Genomic DNA, 23,148 nt, shown 5'->3' on the forward strand with positions numbered 1-23,148 from the left:
GGTGGTAAATGTCGAAGCCCTGTTCGTCAGGGAAAGCCCGGAGCCCCGATGTCTGTGGTGCTGTAGATGCGATGTCAATGGCCGGTGAGGAGCAGCAAGAGCTTGACTGGCTGGCACTTTCGGTGTGGGAGCAATCGTCCGACGTTCATGATTTTTTGGGGTTTTTTTCAGTGGGCCCCCCAGGTGCAGCTGGTGGTAAACGTCGAAGCCCTGTTCGTCAGGGAAAGCCCGGAGCCCCGATGTCTGTGGTGCTGTAGATGCGCTGCCAATGGCCGGGGAGAAGCAGCAAGAGATTGACTGGCTGGCACTTTTGGTGTGGGAGCAATCATCCGACGTTCATGATTTTTCGGGGTTTTTTTCAGTGGGCCCCCCAGGTGCAGCTGGTGGTAAACGTCGAAGCCCTGTTTGTCAGGGAAAGCCCGGAGCCCCGATGTCTGTGGTGCTGTAGATGCGCTGCCAATGGCCGCTGAGGAGCAGCAGGAGCTTGACTGGCTGACACTTTTTGTGTGGTAGCAATCGTCAGACGTTCGTGATTTTTCGGGTTTTTTTGGAGTGGGTGCCCAGGTGCAGCTGGTGGTAAACGTAGAAGCCCTGTTCGTCAGGGAAAGCCCGGAGCCCCGATGTCTGTGGTGCTGTAGATGCGCTGCCAATGGCCGGTGATGAGCAGGAAGAGCTTGTGTGGCTGGCACTTCTTGTGTGGGAGCAATCGTCCGACGTTCGTGATTTTTTGGGGTTTTTTTTAGTGGGCGCCCAGGTGCAGCTGGTGGTAAACGTCGAAGCCCTGTTCGTCAGGGAAAGCCCGGAGCCCCGATGTCTGTGGTGCTGTAGATGCGCTGCCAATGGCCGGTGAGGAGCAGCAGGAGCTTGACTGGCTGGCACTTTTTTTGTGGGAGCAATCGTCCAACGTTCGTGATTTTTCGGGTTTTTTTGGCGTGGGCGACCAGGTGCAGCTGGTGGTAAACGTCGAAGCCCTGTTCGTCAGGGAAAGCCCGGAGCCCCGATGTCTGTGGTGCTGTAGATGCGCTGCCAATGGCCGGTGAGGAGCAGCAAGAGCTTGACTGGCTGGCACTTTTTGTGTGGGAGCAATCGTCCGACGTTCGTGATTTTTTGGGGTTTTTTTTAGTGGGCCCCCCAGGTGCAGGTGGTGGTAAACGTCGAAGCCCTGTTCGTCAGGGAAAGCCCGGAGCCCCGATGTCTGTGGTGCTGTAGATGCGCTGCCAATGGCCGGTGAGGAGCAGCAGGAGCTTGACTGGCTGGCACTTTTTTTGTGGGAGGAATCGTCCGACGTTCGTGATTTTTCGGGTTTTTTTGGAGTGGGCGACCAGGTGCAGATGGTGGTAAACGTCGAAGCCCTGTTCGTCAGGGAAAGCCCGGAGCCCCGATGTCTGTGGTGCTGTAGATGCGCTGCCAATGGCCGGTGAGGAGTAGCAAGAGCTTGAGTTGCTGGCACTTTCGGTGTGGGAGCAATCGTCCAACGTTCGTGATTTTTCTTGGGTTTTTTTCCAATGGGCGCCCAGGTGCAGGTGGTGGTAAACGTCGAAGCCCTGTTCGTCAGGGAAAGCCCGGAGCCCCGATGTCTGTGGTGCTGTAGATGGGCTGCCAATGGCCGGCGATGAGCAGCAAGAGCTTGACTGGCTGGCACTTTTTGTGTGGGAGCAATCGTCCGACATTCGTGATTTTTTGGGTTTTTTTTTAGTGGGCGCCCAGACGCAGCTGGTGGTAAACGTCGAAGCCCTGTTCGTCAGGGAAAGCCCGGAGCCCCGATGTCTGTGGTGCTGTAGATGCGCTGCCAATGGCCGGTGAGGAGCAGCAGGAGCTTGACTGGCTGGCACTTCTTGTGTGGGAGCAATCGTTCGACGTTCGTGATTTTTCGGGTTTTTTTTGGCGTGGGCGACCAGGTGCAGATGGTGGTAAACGTCGAAGCCCTGTTCGTCAGGGAAAGCCCGGAGCCCCGATGTCTGTGGTGCTGTAGATGCGCTGCCAATGGCCGGTGAGGAGTAGCAAGAGCTTGAGTTGCTGGCACTTTCGGTGTGGGAGCAATCGTCCAACGTTCGTGATTTTTCTTGGGTTTTTTTCCAATGGGCGCCCAGGTGCAGGTGGTGGTAAACGTCGAAGCCCTGTTCGTCAGGGAAAGCCTGGAGCCCCGATGTCTGTGGTGCTGTAGATGCGCTGCCAATGGCCGGTGAGGAGCAGCAAGAGCTTGACTGGCTGGCACTTTTGGTGTGGGAGCAATCGTCCGACGTTCGTGATTTTTCGGGTTTTTTTTGGAGTGGGCGCCCAGGTGCAGGTGGTGGTAAATGTTGAAACCCTGTTCGTGAGGGAAAGCCCGGAGCCCCGATGTCTGTGGTGCTGTAGATGGGCTGCCAATGGCCGGTGAGGAGCAGCAAGAGCTTGAGTTGCTGGCATTTTCGGTGTGGGAGCAATCGTCCGACATTCGTGATTTTTTGGGGTTTTTTTCCAATGGGTGTCCAGGTGCAGATGGTGGTAAACGTCGAAGCCCTGTTCGTCAGGGAAAGCCCGGAGGCGTGATGTCTGTGGTGCTGTAGATGCGCTGCCAATGGCCGGGGAGGAGCAGCAAGAGCTTGAGTGGCTGGCACATTCGGTGTGGGAGCAATCGTCCGATGTTCGTGATTTTTCGGGGTTTTTTTCAGTGGGCCCCCCATGTGCAGCTGGTGGTAAACGTCGAAGCCCTGTTCGTGAGGGAAAGCCTGGAGCCCCTATGTCTGTGGTGCTGTAGATGGGCTGCCAATGGCCGGTGATGAGCAGCAAGAGCTTGACTGGCTGGCACTTTTTGTGTGGGAGCAATCGTCAGACGTTCGTGATTTTTCGGGTTTTTTTGGCGTGGGCGACCAGGTGCAGATGGTGGTAAACGTCGAAGCCCTGTTCGTCAGGGAAAGCCCGGAGCCCCGATGTCTGTGGTGCTGTAGATGCGCTGCCAATGGCCGGTGAGGAGCAGCAGGAGCTTGACTGGCTGGCACTTTTTGTGTGGGAGCAATCGTCCGACGTACATGATTTTTCGGGTTTTTTTGGAGTGGGCGCCCAGGTGCAGCTGGTGGTAAACGTCGAAGCCCTGTTTGTCAGGGAAAGCCCGGAGCCCCGATGTCTGTGCTGCTGTAGATGCGCTGCCAATGGCCGGTGAGGAGCAGCAAGAGCTTGACTGGCTGGCACTTTCGGTGTGGGAGCAATCGTCCGACGTTCGTGATTTTTCGGGTTTTTTTGGAGTGGGCGACCCGGTGCAGCTGGTGGTAAACGTCGAAGGCCTGTTCGTCAGGGAAAGCCCGGAGCCCCGATGTCTGTGGTGCTGTAGATGCGCTGCCAATGGCCGCTGAGGAGCAGCAAGAGCTTGAGTGGCTGGCACATTCGGTGTGGGAGCAATCGTCCGATGTTCGTGATTTTTCGGGGTTTTTTTCAGTGGGCCCCCCAGGTGCAGCTGGTGGTAAACGTCGAAGCCCTGTTCGTCAGGGAAAGCCCGGAGCCCCTATGTCTGTGGTGCTGTAGATGGGCTGCCAATGGCCGGTGATGAGCAGCAAGAGCTTGACTGGCTGGCACATTTTGTGTGGGAGCAATCGTCCGACATTCGTGATTTTTCGGGTTTTTTTTGGAGTGGTCGCCCAGGTGCAGGTGGTGGTAAATGTTGAAGCCCTGTTCGTCAGGGAAAGCCCGGAGCCCCGATGTCTGTGGTGCTGTAGATGGGCTGCCAATGGCCGGTGAGGAGCAGCAAGAGCTTGAGTTGCTGGCATTTTCGGTGTGGGAGCAATCGTCCAACGTTCGTGATTTTTCTTGGGTTTTTTTCCAATGGGTGTCCAGGTGCAGATGGTGGTAAACGTCGAAGCCCTGTTCGTCAGGGAAAGCCCGGAGGCCTGATGTCTGTGGTGCTGTAGATGCGCTGCCAATGGCCGGGGAGGAGCAGCAAGAGCTTGAGTGGCTGGCACTTTCGGTGTGGGAGCAATCGTCCGATGTTCATGATTTTTCGGGTTTTTTTTCAGTGGGCCCCCCATGTGCAGACGGTGGTAAACGTCGAAGCCCTGTTCGTGAGGGAAAGCCCGGAGCCCCGATGTCTGTGGTGCTGTAGATGCGCTGCCAATGGCCGCTGAGGAGCAGCAGGAGCTTGACTGGCTGGCACTTTTTGTGTGGGAGCAATCGTCCGACGTACATGATTTTTCGGGTTTTTTTGGAGTGGGCGCCCAGGTGCAGCTGGTAGTAAACGTCGAAGCCCTGTTCGTCAGGGAAAGCCCGGAGCCCCGATGTCTCTGGTGCGGTAGATGCGCTGCCAATGGCCGCTGAGGAGCAGCAGGAGCTTGACTGGCTGGCACTTTTTTTGTGGGAGCAATCGTCCGACGTTCGTGATTTTTCGGGTTTTTTTGGCGTGGGCGACCAGGTGCAGATGGTGGTAAACGTCGAAGCCCTGTTCGTCAGGGAAAGCCCGGAGCCCCGATGTCTGTGGTGCTGTAGATGCGCTGCCAATGGCCGGTGAGGAGTAGCAAGAGCTTGAGTTGCTGGCACTTTCGGTGTGGGAGCAATCGTCCAACGTTCGTGATTTTTCTTGGGTTTTTTTCCAATGGGCGCCCAGGTGCAGGTGGTGGTAAAAGTCAAAGCCCTGTTCGTCAGGGAAAGCCCGGAGCCCCGATGTCTGTGGTGCTGTAGATGCGCTGCCAATGGCCGCTGAGGAGCAGGAAGAGCTTGACTGGCTGGCACTTTTTGTGTGGGAGCAATCGTCCGACGTTCGTGATTTTTTGGGGTTTTTTTTAGTGGGCCCCCCAGGTGCAGGTGGTGGTAAACGTCGAAGCCCTGTTCGTCAGGGAGTGCCCAGAGCCCCGATGTCTGTGGTGCTGTAGATGCGCTGCCAATGGCCGGTGAGGAGCAGCAGGAGCTTGACTGGCTGGCACTTTTTTTGTGGGAGCAATCGTCCGACGTTCGTGATTTTTCGGGTTTTTTTGGAGTGGGCGACCAGGTGCAGCTGGTGGTAAACGTCGAAGCCCTGTTCGTCAGGGAAAGCCCGTAGCCCCGATGTCTGTGGTGCTGTAGATGCGCTGCCAATGGCCGGTGAGGAGTAGCAAGAGCTTGAGTTGCTGGCACTTTCGGTGTGGGAGCAATCGTCCAACGTTCGTGATTTTTCTTGGGTTTTTTTCCAATGGGCGCCCAGGTGCAGGTGGTGGTAAACGTCGAAGCCCTGTTCGTCAGGGAAAGCCCGGAGCCCCGATGTCTGTGGTGCTGTAGATGCACTGCCAATGGCCGGGGAGCAGCAGCAAGAGCTTGACTGGCTGGCACTTTCGGTGTGGGAGCAATCGTCCGACGTTCGTGATTTTTCGGGGTTTTTTTGGAGTGGGCGCCCAGGTGCAGCTGGTGGTAAACGTCGAAGCCCTGTTCGTCAGGGAAAGCCCGGAGCCCCGATGTCTGTGGTGCTGTAGATGCGCTGCCAATGGCCGCTGAGGAGCAGCAGGAGCTTGACTGGCTGGCACTTCTTGTGTGGGAGCAATCGTCCAACGTTCGTGATTTTTCGGGTTTTTTTGGAGTGGGCGACCAGGTGCAGCTGGTGGTAAATGTCGAAGCCCTGTTCGTCAGGGAAAGCCCGGAGCCCCGATGTCTGTGGTGCTGTAGATGCTCTGCCAATGGCCGGGTAGGAGCAGCAAGTGCTTGACTGGCTGGCACTTTCGGTGTGGGAGCAATCGTCCAACGTTCGTGATTTTTCTTGGGTTTTTTTCCAAATGGCGCCCAGGTGCAGCTGGTGGTAAACGTCGAAGCCCTGTTCGTCAGGGAAAGCCCGGAGCCCCGATGTCTGTGGTGCTGTAGATGTGCTGCCAATGGCCGGTGAGGAGCAGCAGGAGCTTGACTGGCTGGCACTTTTTTTGTGGGAGCAATCGTCCGACGTTCGTGATTTTTTGGGTTTTTTTGGCGTGGGCGACCAGGTGCAGCTGGTGGTAAACGTCGAAGCCCTGTTCGTCAGGGAAAGCCCGGAGCCCCGATGTCTGTGGTGCTGTAGATGCGCTGCCAATGGCCGGTGAGGAGTAGCAAGAGCTTGAGTTGCTGGCACTTTCGGTGCGGGAGCAATCGTCCAACGTTCGTGATTTTTCTTGGGTTTTTTTCCAATGGGCGCCCAGGTGCAGGTGGTGGTAAACGTCGAAGCCCTGTTCGTCAGGGAAAGCCCGGAGCCCCGATGTCTGTGGTGCTGTAGATGCGCTGCCAACGGCCAGGGAGGAGCAGCAAAAGCTGGACTGGCTTGCACTTTCGGAGTGGGAGCAATCGACCGACGTTCGTGATTTTTCGGGTTTTTTTGGAGTGGGCGCCCAGGTGCAGCTGGTGGTAAACGTCGAAGCCCTGTTCGTCAGGGAAAGCCCGGAGCCCCAATGTCTGTGGTGCTGTAGATGTGCTGCCAATGGCCGGTGGTGAGCAGCAAGAGCTTGAGTTGCTGGCAATTTCGGTGTGGGAGCAATCATCCAACGTTCGTGATTTTTCTTGGGTTTTTTTCCAATGGGCGCCCAGGTGCAGGTGGTGGTAAACGTCGAAGCCCTGTTTGTCAGGGAAAGCCCGGAGCCCCGATGTCTGTGGTGCTGTAGATGCGCTGCCAATGGCCGGTGAGGAGCAGCAAGAGCTTGACTGGCTGGCATTTTCGGTGTGGGAGCAATCGTCCGACGTTCGTGATTTTTTGGGGTTTTTTTCAGTGGGCCCCCCAGGTGCAGCTGGTGGTAAAGGTCGAAGCCCTGTTCGTCAGGGAAAGCCCGGAGCCCCGATGTCTGTGGTGCTGTAGATGCGCTGCCAATGGCCGGGGAGGAGCAGCAAGAGATTGACTGGCTGGCACTTTCGGTGTGGGAGCAATCGTCCGATCTTCGTGATTTTTCAGGGTTTTTTTGGAGTGGGCGCCCAGGTGCAGCTGGTGGTAAAAGTCGAAGCCCCGTTTGTCAGGGAAAGCCCGGAGCCCCGATGTCTGTCGTGCTGTAGATGCGCTGCCAATGGCCGCTGAGGAGCAGCAGGAGCTTGACTGGCTGACACTTTTTGTGTGGCAGCAATCGTCAGACGTTCGTGATTTTTCAGGTTTTTTTGGAGTGGGCGCCCAGGTGCAGCTGGTGGTAAACGTCGAAGCCCTGTTCGTCAGGGAAAGCCCGGAGCCCCGATGTCTGTGGTGCTGTAGATGCGCTGCCAACGGCCGGTGAGGAGCAGCAAGAGCTTGACTGGCTGGCAATTTTTGTGTGGGAGCAATCGTCCGACGTTCGTGATTTTTCGGGGTTTTTTTCAGTGGGCCCCCCAGGTGCAGCTGGTGGTAAACGTCGAAGCCCTGTTCGTCAGGGAAAGCCCGGAGCCCCGATGTCTGTGGTGCTGTAGATGTGCTGCCAATGGCCGGTGAGGAGCAGCAAGAGCTTGAGTTGCTGGCAATTTCGGTGTGGGAGCAATCATCCAACGTTCGTGATTTTTCTTGGGTTTTTTTCCAATGGGCGCCCAGGTGCAGGTGGTGGTAAACGTCGAAGCCCTGTTTGTCAGGGAAAGCCCGGAGCCCCGATGTCTGTGGTGCTGTAGATGCGCTGCCAATAGCCGGTGAGGAGCAGCAAGAGCTTGACTGGCTGGCATTTTCGGTGTGGGAGCAATCGTCCGACGTTCGTGATTTTTCGGGTTTTTCTGGAGTGGGCGACCAGGCGCAGGTGGTGGTAAATGTCGAAGCCCTGTTCGTCAGGGAAAGCCCGGAGCCCCGATGTCTGTGGTGCTGTAGATGCGCTGCCAATGGCCGCTGAGGAGCAGCAGGAGCTTCACTGGCTGGCACTTTTTGTGTGGGAGCAATCGTCCGACGTTCGTGATTTTTCGGGTTTTTTTTTAGTGAGCGCTCAGGCGCAGCTGGTGGTAAATGTCGAAGCACTGTTCGTCAGGGAAAGCCCAGAGCCCCGATGTCTGTGGCGCTGTAGATGCGCTGCCAATGGCCGGGGAGGAGCAGCAAGAGCTTGACTGGCTGGCACTTTCGGTGTGGGAGCAATCGTCCGACGTTCATGATTTTTTGGGGTTTTTTTCAGTGGGCCCCCCAGGTGCAGCTGGTGGTAAACGTCGAAGCCCTGTTCGTCAGGGAAAGCCCGGAGCCCCGATGTCTGTGGTGCTGTAGATGCGCTGCCAATGGCCGGGGAGAAGCAGCAAGAGATTGACTGGCTGGCACTTTCGGTGTGGGAGCAATCGTCCGATGTTCGTGATTTTTCGGGGTTTTTTTGGAGTGGGCGCCCAGGTGCAGCTGGTGGTAAATATCGAAGTCCTGTTCGTCAGGGAAAGCCCGGAGCCCCGATGTCTGTGGTGCTGTAGATGCGCTGCCAATGGCCGCTGAGGAGCAGCAGGAGCTTGACTGGCTGACACTTTTTGTGTGGCAGCAATCGTCAGACGTTCGTGATTTTTCGGGTTTATTTGGAGTGGGTGCCCAGGTGCAGCTGGTGGTAAACGTCGAAGCCCTGTTCGTCAGGGAAAGCCCGGAGCCCCGATGTCTGTGGTGCTGTAGATGCGCTGCCAATGGCCGGTGAGGAGCAGCAGGAGCTTGACTGGCTGGCACTTTTTTTGTGGGAGCAATCGTCCGACGTTCGTGATTTTTCGGGTTTTTTTGGAGTGGGCGACCAGGTGCAGATGGTGGTAAACGTCGAACCCCTGTTCGTCAGGGAAAGCCCGTAGCCCCGATGTCTGTGGTGCTGTAGATGCGCTGCCAATGGCCGGTGAGGAGTAGCAAGAGCTTGAGTTGCTGGCACTTTCGGTGTGGGAGCAATCGTCCAACGTTCGTGATTTTTCTTGGGTTTTTTTCCAATGGGCGCCCAGGTGCAGGTGGTGGTAAACGTCGAAGCCCTGTTCGTCAGGGAAAGCCCGGAGCCCCGATGTCTGTGGTGCTGTAGATGCACTGCCAATGGCCGGGGAGCAGCAGCAAGAGCTTGACTGGCTGGCACTTTCGGTGTGGGAGCAATCGTCCGACGTTCGTGATTTTTCGGGGTTTTTTTGGAGTGGGCGCCCAGGTGCAGCTGGTGGTAAACGTCGAAGCCCTGTTCGTCAGGGAAAGCCCGGAGCCCCGATGTCTGTGGTGCTGTAGATGCGCTGCCAATGGCCGCTGAGGAGCAGCAGGAGCTTGACTGGCTGGCACTTCTTGTGTGGGAGCAATCGTCCGACGTTCGTGATTTTTCGGGTTTTTTTGGAGTGGACTCCCAGGTGCAGCTGGTGGTAAATGTCGAAGCCCTGTTCGTCAGGGAAAGCCCGGAGCCCCGATGTCTGTAGTGCTGTAGATGCTCTGCCAATGGCCGGGTAGGAGCAGCAAGTGCTTGACTGGCTGGCACTTTCGGTGTGGGAGCAATCGTCCAACGTTCGTGATTTTTCTTGGGTTTTTTTCCAAATGGCGCCCAGGTGCAGGTGGTGGTAAACGTCGAAGCCCTGTTCGTCAGGGAAAGCCCGGAGCCCCGATGTCTGTGGTGCTGTAGATGCGCTGCCAATGGCCGGTGAGGAGTAGCAAGAGCTTGAGTTGCTGGCACTTTCGGTGTGGGAGCAATCGTCCAACGTTCGTGATTTTTCTTGGGTTTTTTTCCAATGGGCGCCCAGGTGCAGGTGGTGGTAAACGTCGAAGCCCTGTTCGTCAGGGAAAGCCCGGAGCCCCGATGTCTGTGGTGCTGTAGATGCGCTGCCAATGGCCGCTGAGGAGCAGCAGGAGCTTGACTGGCTGGCACTTCTTGTGTGGGAGCAATCGTCCGACGTTCGTGATTTTTCGGGTTTTTTTTGGAGTGGGCGCCCAGATGCAGCTGGTGGTAAATGTCGAAGCCCTGTTCGTCAGGGAAAGCCCGGAGCCCCGATGTCTGTGGTGCTGTAGATGCGCTGCCAACGGCCAGGGAGGAGCAGCAAAAGCTGGACTGGCTTGCACTTTCGGAGTGGGAGCAATCGACCGACGTTCGTGATTTTTCGGGTTTTTTTGGAGTGGGCGCCCAGGTGCAGCTGGTGGTAAACGTCGAAGCCCTGTTCGTCAGGGAAAGCCCGGAGCCCCAATGTCTGTGGTGCTGTAGATCTGCTGCCAATGGCCGGTGGTGAGCAGCAAGAGCTTGAGTTGCTGGCAATTTCGGTGTGGGAGCAATCATCCAACGTTCGTGATTTTTCTTGGGTTTTTTTACAATGGGCGCCCAGGTGCAGGTGGTGGTAAACGTCGAAGCCCTGTTCGTCAGGGAAAGCCCGGAGCCCCGATGTCTGTGGTGCTGTAGATGCGCTGCCAATGGCCGGTGAGGAGCAGCAAGAGCTTGACTGGCTGGCATTTTCGGTGTGGGAGCAATCGTCCGACGTTCGTGATTTTTTGGGGTTTTTTTCAGTGGGCCCCCCAGGTGCAGCTGGTGGTAAACGTCGAAGCCCTGTTCGTCAGGGAAAGCCCGGAGCCCCGATGTCTGTGGTGCTGTAGATGCGCTGCCAATGGCCGGTGAGGAGCAGCAAGAGATTGACTGGCTGGCACTTTCGGTGTGGGAGCAATCGTCCGATCTTCGTGATTTTTCAGGGTTTTTTTGGAGTGGGCGCCCAGGTGCAGGTGGTGGTAAAAGTCGAAGCCCCGTTTGTCAGGGAAAGCCCGGAGCCCCGATGTCTGTCGTGCTGTAGATGCGCTGCCAATGGCCGCTGAGAAGCAGCAGGAGCTTGACTGGCTGACACTTTTTGTGTGGCAGCAATCGTCAGACGTTCGTGATTTTTCGGGTTTTTTTGGAGTGGGTGCCCAGGTGCAGCAGGTGGTAAACGTCGAAGCCCTGTTCGTCAGGGAGTGCCCGGAGCCCCAGTGTCTGTGGTGCTGTAGATGCGCTGCCAATGGCCGGTGAGGAGCAGCAGGAGCTTGACTGGCTGGCACTTTCGGTGTGGGAGCAATCGTCCGACCTTCATGATTTTTCGGGGTTTTTTTCAGTGGGCCCCCCAGGTGCAGGTGGTGGTAAACGTCGAAGCCCTGTTCCTCAGGGAAAGCCCGGAGCCCCGATGTCTGTGGTGCTGTAGATGCGCTGCCAATGGCCGGTGAGGAGCAACAGGAGCTTGACTGGCTGGCACTTTTTTTGTGGGAGCAATCGTCCGACGTTCGTGATTTTTTGGGTTTTTTTGGCGTGGGCGACCAGGTGCAGATGGTGGTAAACGTCGAAGCCCTGTTCGTCAGGGAAAGCCCGGAGCCCCGATGTCTCTGGTGCTGTAGATGCGCTGCCAATGGCCGGTGAGGAGCAGCAGGAGCTTGACTGGCTGGCACTTCTTGTGTGGGAGCAATCGTCCGACGTTCGTGATTTTTCTTGGGTTTTTTTCCAATGGGCGCCCAGGTGCATGTGGTGGTAAACGTCGAAGCCCTGTTCGTCAGGGAAAGCCCGGAGCCCCGATGTCTGTGGTGCTGTAGATGCACTGCCAATGGCCGCGGAGCCGCAGCAAGAGCTTGACTGGCTGGCACTTTCGGTGTGGGAGCAATCGTCCGATCTTCGTGATTTTTCGGGGTTTTTTTGGAGCGGGCGCCCAGGTGCAGCTGGTGGTAAACGTCGAAGCCCTGATCGTCAGGGAAAGCCCGGAGCCCCGATGTCTGTGGTGATGTAGATGCTCTGCCAATGGCCGGGTAGGAGCAGCAAGTGCTTGACTGGCTGGCACTTTCGGTGTGGGAGCAATCGTCCAACGTTCGTGATTTTTCTTGGGTTTTTTTCCAATGGGCGCCCAGGTGCAGGTGGTGGTAAACGTCGAAGCCCTGTTCGTCAGGGAAAGCCCGGAGCCCCGATGTCTGTGGTGCTGTAGATGCGCTGCCAATGGCCGGTGAGGAGCAGCAGGAGCTTCACTGGCTGGCACTTTTTGTGTGGGAGCAATCGTCCGACGTTCGTGATTTTTCGGGTTTTTTTGGCGTGGGCGACCAGGTGCAGATGGTGGTAAACGTCGAAGCCCTGTTCGTCAGGGAAAGCCCGGAGCCCCGATGTCTGTGGTGCTGTAGATGCACTGCCAATGGCCGGGGAGCAGCAGCAAGAGCTTGACTGGCTGGCACTTTCGGTGTGGGAGCAATCGTCCGACGTTCGTGATTTTTCGGGTTTTTTTGGAGTGGGCGACCAGGTGCGGATGGTGGTAAACGTCGAAGCCCTGTTCGTCAGGGAAAGCCCGGAGCCCCGATGTCTGTGGTGCTGTAGATGCACTGCCAATGGCCGCGGAGCCGCAGCAAGAGCTTGACTGGCTGGCACTTTCGGTGTGGGAGCAATCGTCCGATCTTCGTGATTTTTCGGGGTTTTTTTGGAGCGGGCGCCCAGGTGCAGCTGGTGGTAAACGTCGAAGCCCTGTTCGTCAGGGAAAGCCCGGAGCCCCGATGTCTGTGGTGCTGTAGATGCGCTGCCAATGGCCGGGGAGGAGCAGCAGGAGCTTGACTGGCTGGCACTTCTTGTGTGGGAGCAATCGTCCGACGTTCGTGATTTTTCGGGTTTTTTTGGAGTGGGCGCCCAGGTGCAGCTGGTGGTAAATGTCGAAGCCCTGTTCGTCAGGGAAAGCCCGGAGCCCCGATGTCTGTGGTGCTGTAGATGCGCTGCCAACGGCCGGGGAGGAGAGCAAAAGCTGGACTGGCTTGCACTTTCGGAGTGGGAGCAATCGACCGACGTTCGTGATTTTTCGGGTTTTTTTGGAGTGGGCGACCAGGCGCAGGTGGTGGTAAACGTCGAAGCCCTGTTCGTCAGGGAAAGCCCGGAGCCCCGATGTCTGTGGTGCTGTAGATGCGATGTCAATGGCCGGTGAGGAGCAGCAAGAGCTTGACTGGCTGGCACTTTCGGTGTGGGAGCAATCGTCCGACGTTCATGATTTTTTGGGGTTTTTTTCAGTGGGCCCCCCAGGTGCAGCTGGTGGTAAACGTCGAAGCCCTGTTCGTCAGGGAAAGCCCGGAGCCCCGATGTCTGTGGTGCTGTAGATGCGCTGCCAATGGCCGGGGAGAAGCAGCAAGAGATTGACTGGCTGGCACTTTTGGTGTGGGAGCAATCGTCCGACGTTCATGATTTTTCGGGGTTTTTTTCAGTGGGCCCCCCAGGTGCAGCTGGTGGTAAACGTCGAAGCCCTGTTTGTCAGGGAAAGCCCGGAGCCCCGATGTCTGTGGTGCTGTAGATGCGCTGCCAATGGCCGCTGAGGAGCAGCAGGAGCTTGACTGGCTGACACTTTTTGTGTGGCAGCAATCGTCCGACGTTCGTGATTTTTCGGGTTTTTTTTAGTGGGCGCCCAGACGCAGCTGGTGGTAAACGTCGAAGCCCTGTTCGTCAGGGAAAGCCCGGAGCCCCGATGTCTGTGGTGCTGTAGATGCGCTGCCAATGGCCGGTGAGGAGCAGCAGGAGCTTGACTGGCTGGCACTTTTTTTGTGGGAGCAATCGTCCGACGTTCGTGATTTTTCGGGTTTTTTTGGCGTGGGCGACCAGGTGCAGATGGTGGTAAACGTCGAAGCCCTGTTCGTCAGGGAAAGCCCGGAGCCCCGATGTCTGTGGTGCTGTAGATGCGCTGCCAATGGCCGGTGAGGAGTAGCAAGAGCTTGACTGGCTGGCACTTTTTGTGTGGGAGCAATCGTCCGACGTTCGTGATTTTTCGGGTTTTTTTTTTGTTGGCCCCCCAGGTGCAGGTGGTGGTAAACGTCGAAGCCCTGTTCGTCAGGGAAAGCCCGGAGCCCCGATGTCTGTGGTGCTGTAGATGCGCTGCCAATGGCCGCTGAGGAGCAGCAGGAGCTTGACTGGCTGGCACTTTTTTTGTGGGAGCAATCGTCCGACGTTCGTGATTTTTCGGGTTTTTTTGGAGTGGGCGCCCAGACGCAGCTGGTGGTAAACGTCGAAGCCCTGTTCGTCAGGGAAAGCCCGGAGCCCCGATGTCTGTGGTGCTGTAGATGCGCTGCCAATGGCCGGTGAGGAGCAGCAGGAGCTTGACTGGCTGGCACTTTTTTTGTGGGAGCAATCGTCCGACGTTCGTGATTTTTCGGGTTTTTTTGGCGTGGGCGACCAGGTGCAGCTGGTGGTAAAAGTCGAAGCCCTGTTCGTCAGGGAAAGCCCGGAGCCCCGATGTCTGTGGTGCTGTAGATGCGCTGCCAATGGCCGGTGAGGAGTAGCAAGAGCTTGACTGGCTGGCACTTTTGGTGTGGGAGCAATCGTCCGACGTTCATGATTTTTCGGGGTTTTTTTCAGTGGGCCCCCCAGGTGCAGCTGGTGGTAAACGTCGAAGCCCTGTTCGTCAGGGAAAGCCCGGAGCCCTGATGTCTGTGGTGCTGTAGATGCGCTGCCAATGGCCGCTGAGAAGCAGCAGGAGCTTGACTGGCTGACACTTTTTGTGTGGCAGCAATCGTCAGACGTTCGTGATTTTTCGGGTTTTTTTGGAGTGGGTGCCCAGGTGCAGCTGGTGGTAAACGTCGAAGCCCTGTTCGTCAGGGAGTGCCCGGAGCCCCAGTGTCTGTGGTGCTGTAGATGCGCTGCCAATGGCCGCTGAGGAGCAGGAAGAGCTTGAGTGGCTGGCACTTTCGGTGTGGGAGCAATCGTCCGACTTTCATGATTTTTCGGGGTTTTTTTCAGTGGGCCCCCCAGGTGCAGCTGGTGGTAAACGTCGAAGCCCTGTTCGTCAGGGAAAGCCCGGAGCCCCGATGTCTGTGGTGCTGTAGATGCGCTGCCAATGGCCGGTGAGGAGTAGCAAGAGCTTGAGTTGCTGGCACTTTCGGTGTGGGAGCAATCGTCCGACGTTCGTGATTTTTCGGGTTTTTTTTTTGTGGGCCCCCCAGGTGCAGGTGGTCGTAAACGTCTAAGCCCTGTTCGTCAGGGAAAGCCCGGAGCCCCGATGTCTGTGGTGCTGTAGATGCGCTGCCAATGGCCGCTGAGGAGCAGCAGGAGCTTGACTGGCTGGCACTTTTTTTGTGGGAGCAATCGTCCGACTTTCGTGATTTTTCGGGTTTTTTTGGAGTGGGCGCCCAGGTGCAGCTGGTGGTAAACGTCGAAGCCCTGTTCGTCAGGGAAAGCCCGGAGCCCCGATGTCTGTGGTGCTGTAGATGCGCTGCCAACGGCCGGGGAGGAGCAGCAAGAGCTTGACTGGCTGGCACTTTTGGTGTGGGAGCAATCGTCCGACGTTCATGATTTTTCGGGGTTTTTTTCAGTGGGCCCCCCAGGTGCAGCTGGTGGTAAACGTCGAAGCCCTGTTCGTCAGGGAAAGCCCGGAGCCCTGATGTCTGTGGTGCTGTAGATGCGCTGCCAATGGCCGCTGAGAAGCAGCAGGAGCTTGACTGGCTGACACTTTTTGTGTGGCAGCAATCGTCAGACGTTCGTGATTTTTCGGGTTTTTTTTGGAGTGGGCGCCCAGATGCAGCTGGTGGTAAATGTCGAAGCCCTGTTCGTCAGGGAAAGCCCGGAGCCCCGATGTCTGTGGTGCTGTAGATGCGCTGCCAACGGCCGGGGAGGAGCAGCAAAAGCTGGACTGGCTTGCACTTTCGGAGTGGGAGCAATCGACCGACGTTCGTGATTTTTCGGGTTTTTTTGGAGTGGGCGCCCAGGTGCAGCTGGTGGTAAACGTCGAAGCCCTGTTCGTCAGGGAAAGCCCGGAGCCCCAATGTCTGTGGTGCTGTAGATGTGCTGCCAATGGCCGGTGGTGAGCAGCAAGAGCTTGAGTTGCTGGCACTTTCGGTGTGGAAGCAATCATCCAACGTTCGTGATTTTTCTTGGGTTTTTTTCCAATGGGCGCCCAGGTGCAGGTGGTGGTAAACGTCGAAGCCCTGTTTGTCAGGGAAAGCCCGGAGCCCCGATGTCTGTGGTGCTGTAGATGCGCTGCCAATGGCCGGTGAGGAGCAGCAAGAGCTTGACTGGCTGGCATTTTCGGTTTGGGAGCAATCGTCCGACGTTCGTGATTTTTCGGGTTTTTCTGGAGTGGGCGACCAGGCGCAGGTGGTGGTAAATGTCGAAACCCTGTTCGTCAGGGAAAGCCCGGAGCCCCGATGTCTGTGGTGCTGTAGATGCGCTGCCAATGGCCGCTGAGGAGCAGCAGGAGCTTCACTGGCTGGCACTTTTTGTGTGGGAGCAATCGTCCGACGTTCGTGATTTTTCGGGTTTTTTTTTAGTGAGCGCTCAGGCGCAGCTGGTGGTAAATGTCGAAGCACTGTTCGTCAGGGAAAGCCCAGAGCCCCGATGTCTGTGGCGCTGTAGATGCGCTGCCAATGGCCGGTGAGGAGCAGCAAGAGCTTGACTGGCTGGCACTTTCGGTGTGGGAGCAATCGTCCAACGTTCGTGATTTTTCTTGGGTTTTTTTCCAATGGGCGCCCAGGTGCAGGTGGTGGTAAACGTCGAAGCCCTGTTCGTCAGGGAAAGCCCGGAGCCCCGATGTCTGTGGTGCTGTAGATGCGCTGCCAATGGCCGGGGAGAAGCAGCAAGAGCTTGACTGGCTGGCACTTTCGGTGTGGGAGCAATCGTCCGATCTTCGTGATTTTTCGGGGTTTTTTTGGAGTGGGTGCCCAGGTGCAGCTGGTGGTAAAAGTCGAAGCCCCGTTCGTCAGGGAAAGCCCGGAGCCCCGATGTCTGTGGTGCTGTAGATGCGCTGCCAATGGCCGCTGAGGAGCAGCAGGAGCTTGACTGGCTGGCACTTTTTGTGTGGCAGCAATCGTCAGACGTTCGTGATTTTTCAGGTTTTTTTGGAGTGGGTGCCCAGGTGCAGCAGGTGGTAAACGTCGAAGCCCTGTTCGTCAGGGAGTGCCCGGAGCCCCAGTGTCTGTGGTGCTGTAGATGCGCTGCCAATGGCCGGTGAGGAGCAGCAGGAGCTTGACTGGCTGGCACTTTCGGTGTGGGAGCAATCGTCCGACCTTCATGATTTTTCGGGGTTTTTTTCAGTGGGCCCCCCAGGTGCAGGTGGTGGTAAACGTCGAAGCCCTGTTCCTCAGGGAAAGCCCGGAGCCCCGATGTCTGTGGTGCTGTAGATGCGCTGCCAATGGCCGGTGAGGAGCAACAGGAGCTTGACTGGCTGGCACTTTTTTTGTGGGAGCAATCGTCCGACGTTCGTGATTTTTTGGGTTTTTTTGGCGTGGGCGACCAGGTGCAGATGGTGGTAAACGTCGAAGCCCTGTTCGTCAGGGAAAGCCCGGAGCCCCGATGTCTGTGGTGCTGTAGATGCGCTGCCAATGGCCGGTGAGGAGCAGCAGGAGCTTGACTGGCTGGCACTTCTTGTGTGGGAGCAATCGTCCGACGTTCGTGATTTTTCTTGGGTTTTTTTCCAATGGGCGCCCAGGTGCATGTGGTGGTAAACGTCGAAGCCCTGTTCGTCAGGGAAAGCCCGGAGCCCCGATGTCTGTGGTGCTGTAGATGCGCTGCCAATGGCCGCGGAGCCGCAGCAAGAGCTTGACTGGCTGGCACTTTCGGTGTGGGAGCAATCGTCCGATCTTCGTGATTTTTCGGGGTTTTTTTGGAGCGGGCGCCCAGGTGCAGCTGGTGGTAAACGTCGAAGCCCTGATCGTCAGGGAAAGCCCGGAGCCCCGATGTCTGTGGTGATGTAGATGCTCTGCCAATGGCCGGGTAGGAGCAGCAAGTGCTTGACTGGCTGGCACTTTCGGTGTGGGAGCAATCGTCCAACGTTCGTGATTTTTCTTGGGTTTTTTTCCAATGGGCGCCCAGGTGCAGGTGGTGGTAAACGTCGAAGCCCTGTTCGTCAGGGAAAGCCCGGAGCCCCGATGTCTGTGGTGCTGTAGATGCGCTGCCAATGGCCGGTGAGGAGCAGCAGGAGCTTCACTGGCTGGCACTTTTTGTGTGGGAGCAATCGTCCGACGTTCGTGATTTTTCGGGTTTTTTTGGCGTGGGCGACCAGGTGCAGATGGTGGTAAACGTCGAAGCCCTGTTCGTCAGGGAAAGCCCGGAGCCCCGATGTCTGTGGTGCTGTAGATGCACTGCCAATGGCCGGGGAGCAGCAGCAAGAGCTTGACTGGCTGGCACTTTCGGTGTGGGAGCAATCGTCCGACGTTCGTGATTTTTCGGGTTTTTTTGGAGTGGGCGACCAGGTGCGGATGGTGGTAAACGTCGAAGCCCTGTTCGTCAGGGAAAGCCCGGAGCCCCGATGTCTGTGGTGCTGTAGATGCACTGCCAATGGCCGCGGAGCCGCAGCAAGAGCTTGACTGGCTGGCACTTTCGGTGTGGGAGCAATCGTCCGATCTTCGTGATTTTTCGGGGTTTTTTTGGAGCGGGCGCCCAGGTGCAGCTGGTGGTAAACGTCGAAGCCCTGTTCGTCAGGGAAAGCCCGGAGCCCCGATGTCTGTGGTGCTGTAGATGCGCTGCCAATGGCCGGGGAGGAGCAGCAGGAGCTTGACTGGCTGGCACTTCTTGTGTGGGAGCAATCGTCCGACGTTCGTGATTTTTCGGGTTTTTTTGGAGTGGGCGCCCAGGTGCAGCTGGTGGTAAATGTCGAAGCCCTGTTCGTCAGGGAAAGCCCGGAGCCCCGATGTCTGTGGTGCTGTAGATGCGCTGCCAACGGCCGGGGAGGAGAGCAAAAGCTGGACTGGCTTGCACTTTCGGAGTGGGAGCAATCGTCCGACGTTCGTGATTTTTTGGGTTTTTTTTTTGTTGGCCCCCCAGGTGCAGGTGGTGGTAAACGTCGAAGCCCTGTTCGTCAGGGAAAGCCCGGAGCCCCGATGTCTGTGGTGCTGTAGATGCGCTGCCAATGGCCGCTGAGGAGCAGCAGGAGCTTGACTGGCTGGCACTTTTTTTGTGGGAGCAATCGTCCGACGTTCGTGATTTTTCGGGGTTTTTTTCAGTGGGCCCCCCAGGTGCAGCTGGTGGTAAACGTCGAAGCCCTGTTTGTCAGGGAAAGCCCGGAGCCCCGATGTCTGTGGTGCTGTAGATGCGCTGCCAATGGCCGCTGAGGAGCAGCAGGAGCTTGACTGGCTGACACTTTTTGTGTGGCAGCAATCGTCCGACGTTCGTGATTTTTCGGGTTTTTTTTAGTGGGCGCCCAGACGCAGCTGGTGGTAAACGTCGAAGCCCTGTTCGTCAGGGAAAGCCCGGAGCCCCGATGTCTGTGGTGCTGTAGATGCGCTGCCAATGGCCGGGGAGGAGCAGCAGGAGCTTGACTGGCTGGCACTTTTTTTGTGGGAGCAATCGTCCGACGTTCGTGATTTTTCGGGTTTTTTTGGCGTGGGCGACCAGGTGCAGATGGTGGTAAACGTCGAAGCCCTGTTCGTCAGGGAAAGCCCGGAGCCCCGATGTCTGTGGTGCTGTAGATGCGCTGCCAATGGCCGGTGAGGAGTAGCAAGAGCTTGACTGGCTGGCACTTTTTGTGTGGGAGCAATCGTCCGACGTTCGTGATTTTTTGGGTTTTTTTTTTGTTGGCCCCCCAGGTGCAGGTGGTGGTAAACGTCGAAGCCCTGTTCGTCAGGGAAAGCCCGGAGCCCCGATGTCTGTGGTGCTGTAGATGCGCTGCCAATGGCCGCTGAGGAGCAGCAGGAGCTTGACTGGCTGGCACTTTTTTTGTGGGAGCAATCGTCCGACGTTCGTGATTTTTCGGGTTTTTTTGGAGTGGGCGCCCAGACGCAGCTGGTGGTAAACGTCGAAGCCCTGTTCGTCAGGGAAAGCCCGGAGCCCCGATGTCTGTGGTGCTGTAGATGCGCTGCCAATGGCCGGTGAGGAGCAGCAGGAGCTTGACTGGCTGGCACTTTTTTTGTGGGAGCAATCGTCCGACGTTCGTGATTTTTCGGGTTTTTTTGGCGTGGGCGACCAGGTGCAGCTGGTGGTAAAAGTCGAAGCCCTGTTCGTCAGGGAAAGCCCGGAGCCCCGATGTCTGTGGTGCTGTAGATGCGCTGCCAATGGCCGGTGAGGAGTAGCAAGAGCTTGACTGGCTGGCACTTTTGGTGTGGGAGCAATCGTCCGACGTTCATGATTTTTCGGGGTTTTTTTCAGTGGGCCCCCCAGGTGCAGCTGGTGGTAAACGTCGAAGCCCTGTTCGTCAGGGAAAGCCCGGAGCCCTGATGTCTGTGGTGCTGTAGATGCGCTGCCAATGGCCGCTGAGAAGCAGCAGGAGCTTGACTGGCTGACACTTTTTGTGTGGCAGCAATCGTCAGACGTTCGTGATTTTTCGGGTTTTTTTGGAGTGGGTGCCCAGGTGCAGCTGGTGGTAAACGTCGAAGCCCTGTTCGTCAGGGAGTGCCCGGAGCCCCAGTGTCTGTGGTGCTGTAGATGCGCTGCCAATGGCCGGTGAGGAGCAGGAAGAGCTTGAGTGGCTGGCACTTTCGGTGTGGGAGCAATCGTCCGACTTTCATGATTTTTCGGGGTTTTTTTCAGTGGGCCCCCCAGGTGCAGCTGGTGGTAAACGTCGAAGCCCTGTTCGTCAGGGAAAGCCCGGAGCCCCGATGTCTGTGGTGCTGTAGATGCGCTGCCAATGGCCGGTGAGGAGTAGCAAGAGCTTGAGTTGCTGGCACTTTCGGTGTGGGAGCAATCGTCCGACGTTCGTGATTTTTTGGGGTTTTTTTTTGTGGGCCCCCCAGGTGCAGGTGGTCGTAAACGTCTAAGCCCTGTTCGTCAGGGAAAGCCCGGAGCCCCGATGTCTGTGGTGCTGTAGATGCGCTGCCAATGGCCGCTGAGGAGCAGCAGGAGCTTGACTGGCTGGCACTTTTTTTGTGGGAGCAATCGTCCGACTTTCGTGATTTTTCGGGTTTTTTTGGAGTGGGCGCCCAGGTGCAGCTGGTGGTAAACGTCGAAGCCCTGTTCGTCAGGGAAAGCCCGGAGCCCCGATGTCTGTGGTGCTGTAGATGCGCTGCCAACGGCCGGAAAGGAGCAGCAAGAGCTTGACTGGCTGGCACTTTTGGTGTGGGAGCAATCGTCCGACGTTCATGATTTTTCGGGGTTTTTTTCAGTGGGCCCCCCAGGTGCAGCTGGTGGTAAACGTCGAAGCCCTGTTCGTCAGGGAAAGCCCGGAGCCCTGATGTCTGTGGTGCTGTAGATGCGCTGCCAATGGCCGCTGAGAAGCAGCAGGAGCTTGACTGGCTGACACTTTTTGTGTGGCAGCAATCGTCAGACGTTCGTGATTTTTCGGGTTTTTTTTGGAGTGGGCGCCCAGATGCAGCTGGTGGTAAATGTCGAAGCACTGTTCGTCAGGGAAAGCCCGGAGCCCCGATGTCTGTGGTGCTGTAGATGCGCTGCCAACGGCCGGGGAGGAGCAGCAAAAGCTGGACTGGCTTGCACTTTCGGAGTGGGAGCAATCGACCGACGTTCGTGATTTTTCGGGTTTTTTTGGAGTGGGCGCCCAGGTGCAGCTGGTGGTAAACGTCGAAGCCCTGTTCGTCAGGGAAAGCCCGGAGCCCCAATGTCTGTGGTGCTGTAGATGTGCTGCCAATGGCCGGTGGTGAGCAGCAAGAGCTTGAGTTGCTGGCACTTTCGGTGTGGAAGCAATCATCCAACGTTCGTGATTTTTCTTGGGTTTTTTTCCAATGGGCGCCGAGGTGCAGGTGGTGGTAAACGTCGAAGCCCTGTTTGTCAGGGAAAGCCCGGAGCCCCGATGTCTGTGGTGCTGTAGATGCGCTGCCAATGGCCGGTGAGGAGCAGCAAGAGCTTGACTGGCTGGCATTTTCGGTGTGGGAGCAATCGTCCGACGTTCGTGATTTTTCGGGTTTTTCTGGAGTGGGCGACCAGGCGCAGGTGGTGGTAAATGTCGAAACCCTGTTCGTCAGGGAAAGCCCGGAGCCCCGATGTCTGTGGTGCTGTAGATGCGCTGCCAATGGCCGCTGAGGAGCAGCAGGAGCTTCACTGGCTGGCACTTTTTGTGTGGGAGCAATCGTCCGACGTTCGTGATTTTTCGGGTTTTTTTTTAGTGAGCGCTCAGGCGCAGCTGGTGGTAAATGTCGAAGCACTGTTCGTCAGGGAAAGCCCAGAGCCCCGATGTCTGTGGCGCTGTAGATGCGCTGCCAATGGCCGGTGAGGAGCAGCAAGAGCTTGACTGGCTGGCACTTTCGGTGTGGGAGCAATCGTCCAACGTTCGTGATTTTTCTTGGGTTTTTTTCCAATGGGCGCCCAGGTGCAGGTGGTGGTAAACGTCGAAGCCCTGTTCGTCAGGGAAAGCCCGGAGCCCCGATGTCTGTGGTGCTGTAGATGCGCTGCCAATGGCCGGGGAGAAGCAGCAAGAGCTTGACTGGCTGGCACTTTCGGTGTGGGAGCAATCGTCCGATCTTCGTGATTTTTCGGGGTTTTTTTGGAGTGGGTGCCCAGGTGCAGCTGGTGGTAAAAGTCGAAGCCCCGTTCGTCAGGGAAAGCCCGGAGCCCCGATGTCTGTGGTGCTGTAGATGCGCTGCCAATGGCCGCTGAGGAGCAGCAGGAGCTTGACTGGCTGGCACTTTTTGTGTGGCAGCAATCGTCAGACGTTCGTGATTTTTCAGGTTTTTTCGAGTGGGCGCCCAGGTGCAGCTGGTGGTAAACGTCGAAGCCCTGTTCGTCAGGGAAAGCCCGGAGCCCCGATGTCTGTGGTGCTGTAGATGCGCTGCCAACGGCCGGTGAGGAGCAGCAAGAGCTTGACTGGCTGGCACTTTTGGTGTGGGAGCAATCGTCCGACGTTCATGATTTTTCGGGGTTTTTTTCAGTGGGCCCCCCAGGTGCAGCTGGTGGTAAACGTCGAAGCCCTGTTCGTCAGGGAAAGCCCGGAGCCCCGATGTCTGTGGTGCTGTAGATGCGCTGCCAATGGCCGCTGCGAAGCAGCAGGAGCTTGACTGGCTGACACTTTTTGTGTGGCAGCAATCGTCCGACGTTCGTGATTTTTCGGGGTTTTTTTGGAGTGGGTGCCCAGGTGCAGCTGGTGGTAAACGTCGAAGCCCTGTTCGTCAGGGAGTGCCCGGAGCCCCAGTGTCTGTGGTGCTGTAGATGCGCTGCCAATGGCCGGTGATGAGCAGCAAGAGCTTGAGTGGCTGGCACTTTCGGTGTGGGAGCAATTGTCCGACCTTCATGATTTTTCGGGGTTTTTTTCAGTGGGCACCCCAGGTGCAGCTGGTGGTAAACGTCGAAGCCCTGTTCGTCAGGGAAAGCCCGGAGCCCCGATGTCTGTGGTGCTGTAGATGCGCTGCCAATGGCCGGTGAGGAGTAGCAAGAGCTTGAGTTGCTGGCACTTTCGGTGTGGGAGCAATCATCCAACGTTCGTGATTTTTCTTGGGTTTTTTTCCAATGGGCGGCCAGGTGCAGGTGGTGGTAAACGTCGAAGCCCTGTTCGTCAGGGAAAGCCCGGAGCCCCGATGTCTGTGGTGCTGTAGATGCG

This window comes from Chlamydotis macqueenii, chromosome W (assembly GCF_036417535.1).
Source record: "Chlamydotis macqueenii isolate bChlMac1 chromosome W, bChlMac1.mat, whole genome shotgun sequence".
Taxonomy (NCBI): Eukaryota; Metazoa; Chordata; class Aves; order Otidiformes; family Otididae; genus Chlamydotis; species Chlamydotis macqueenii.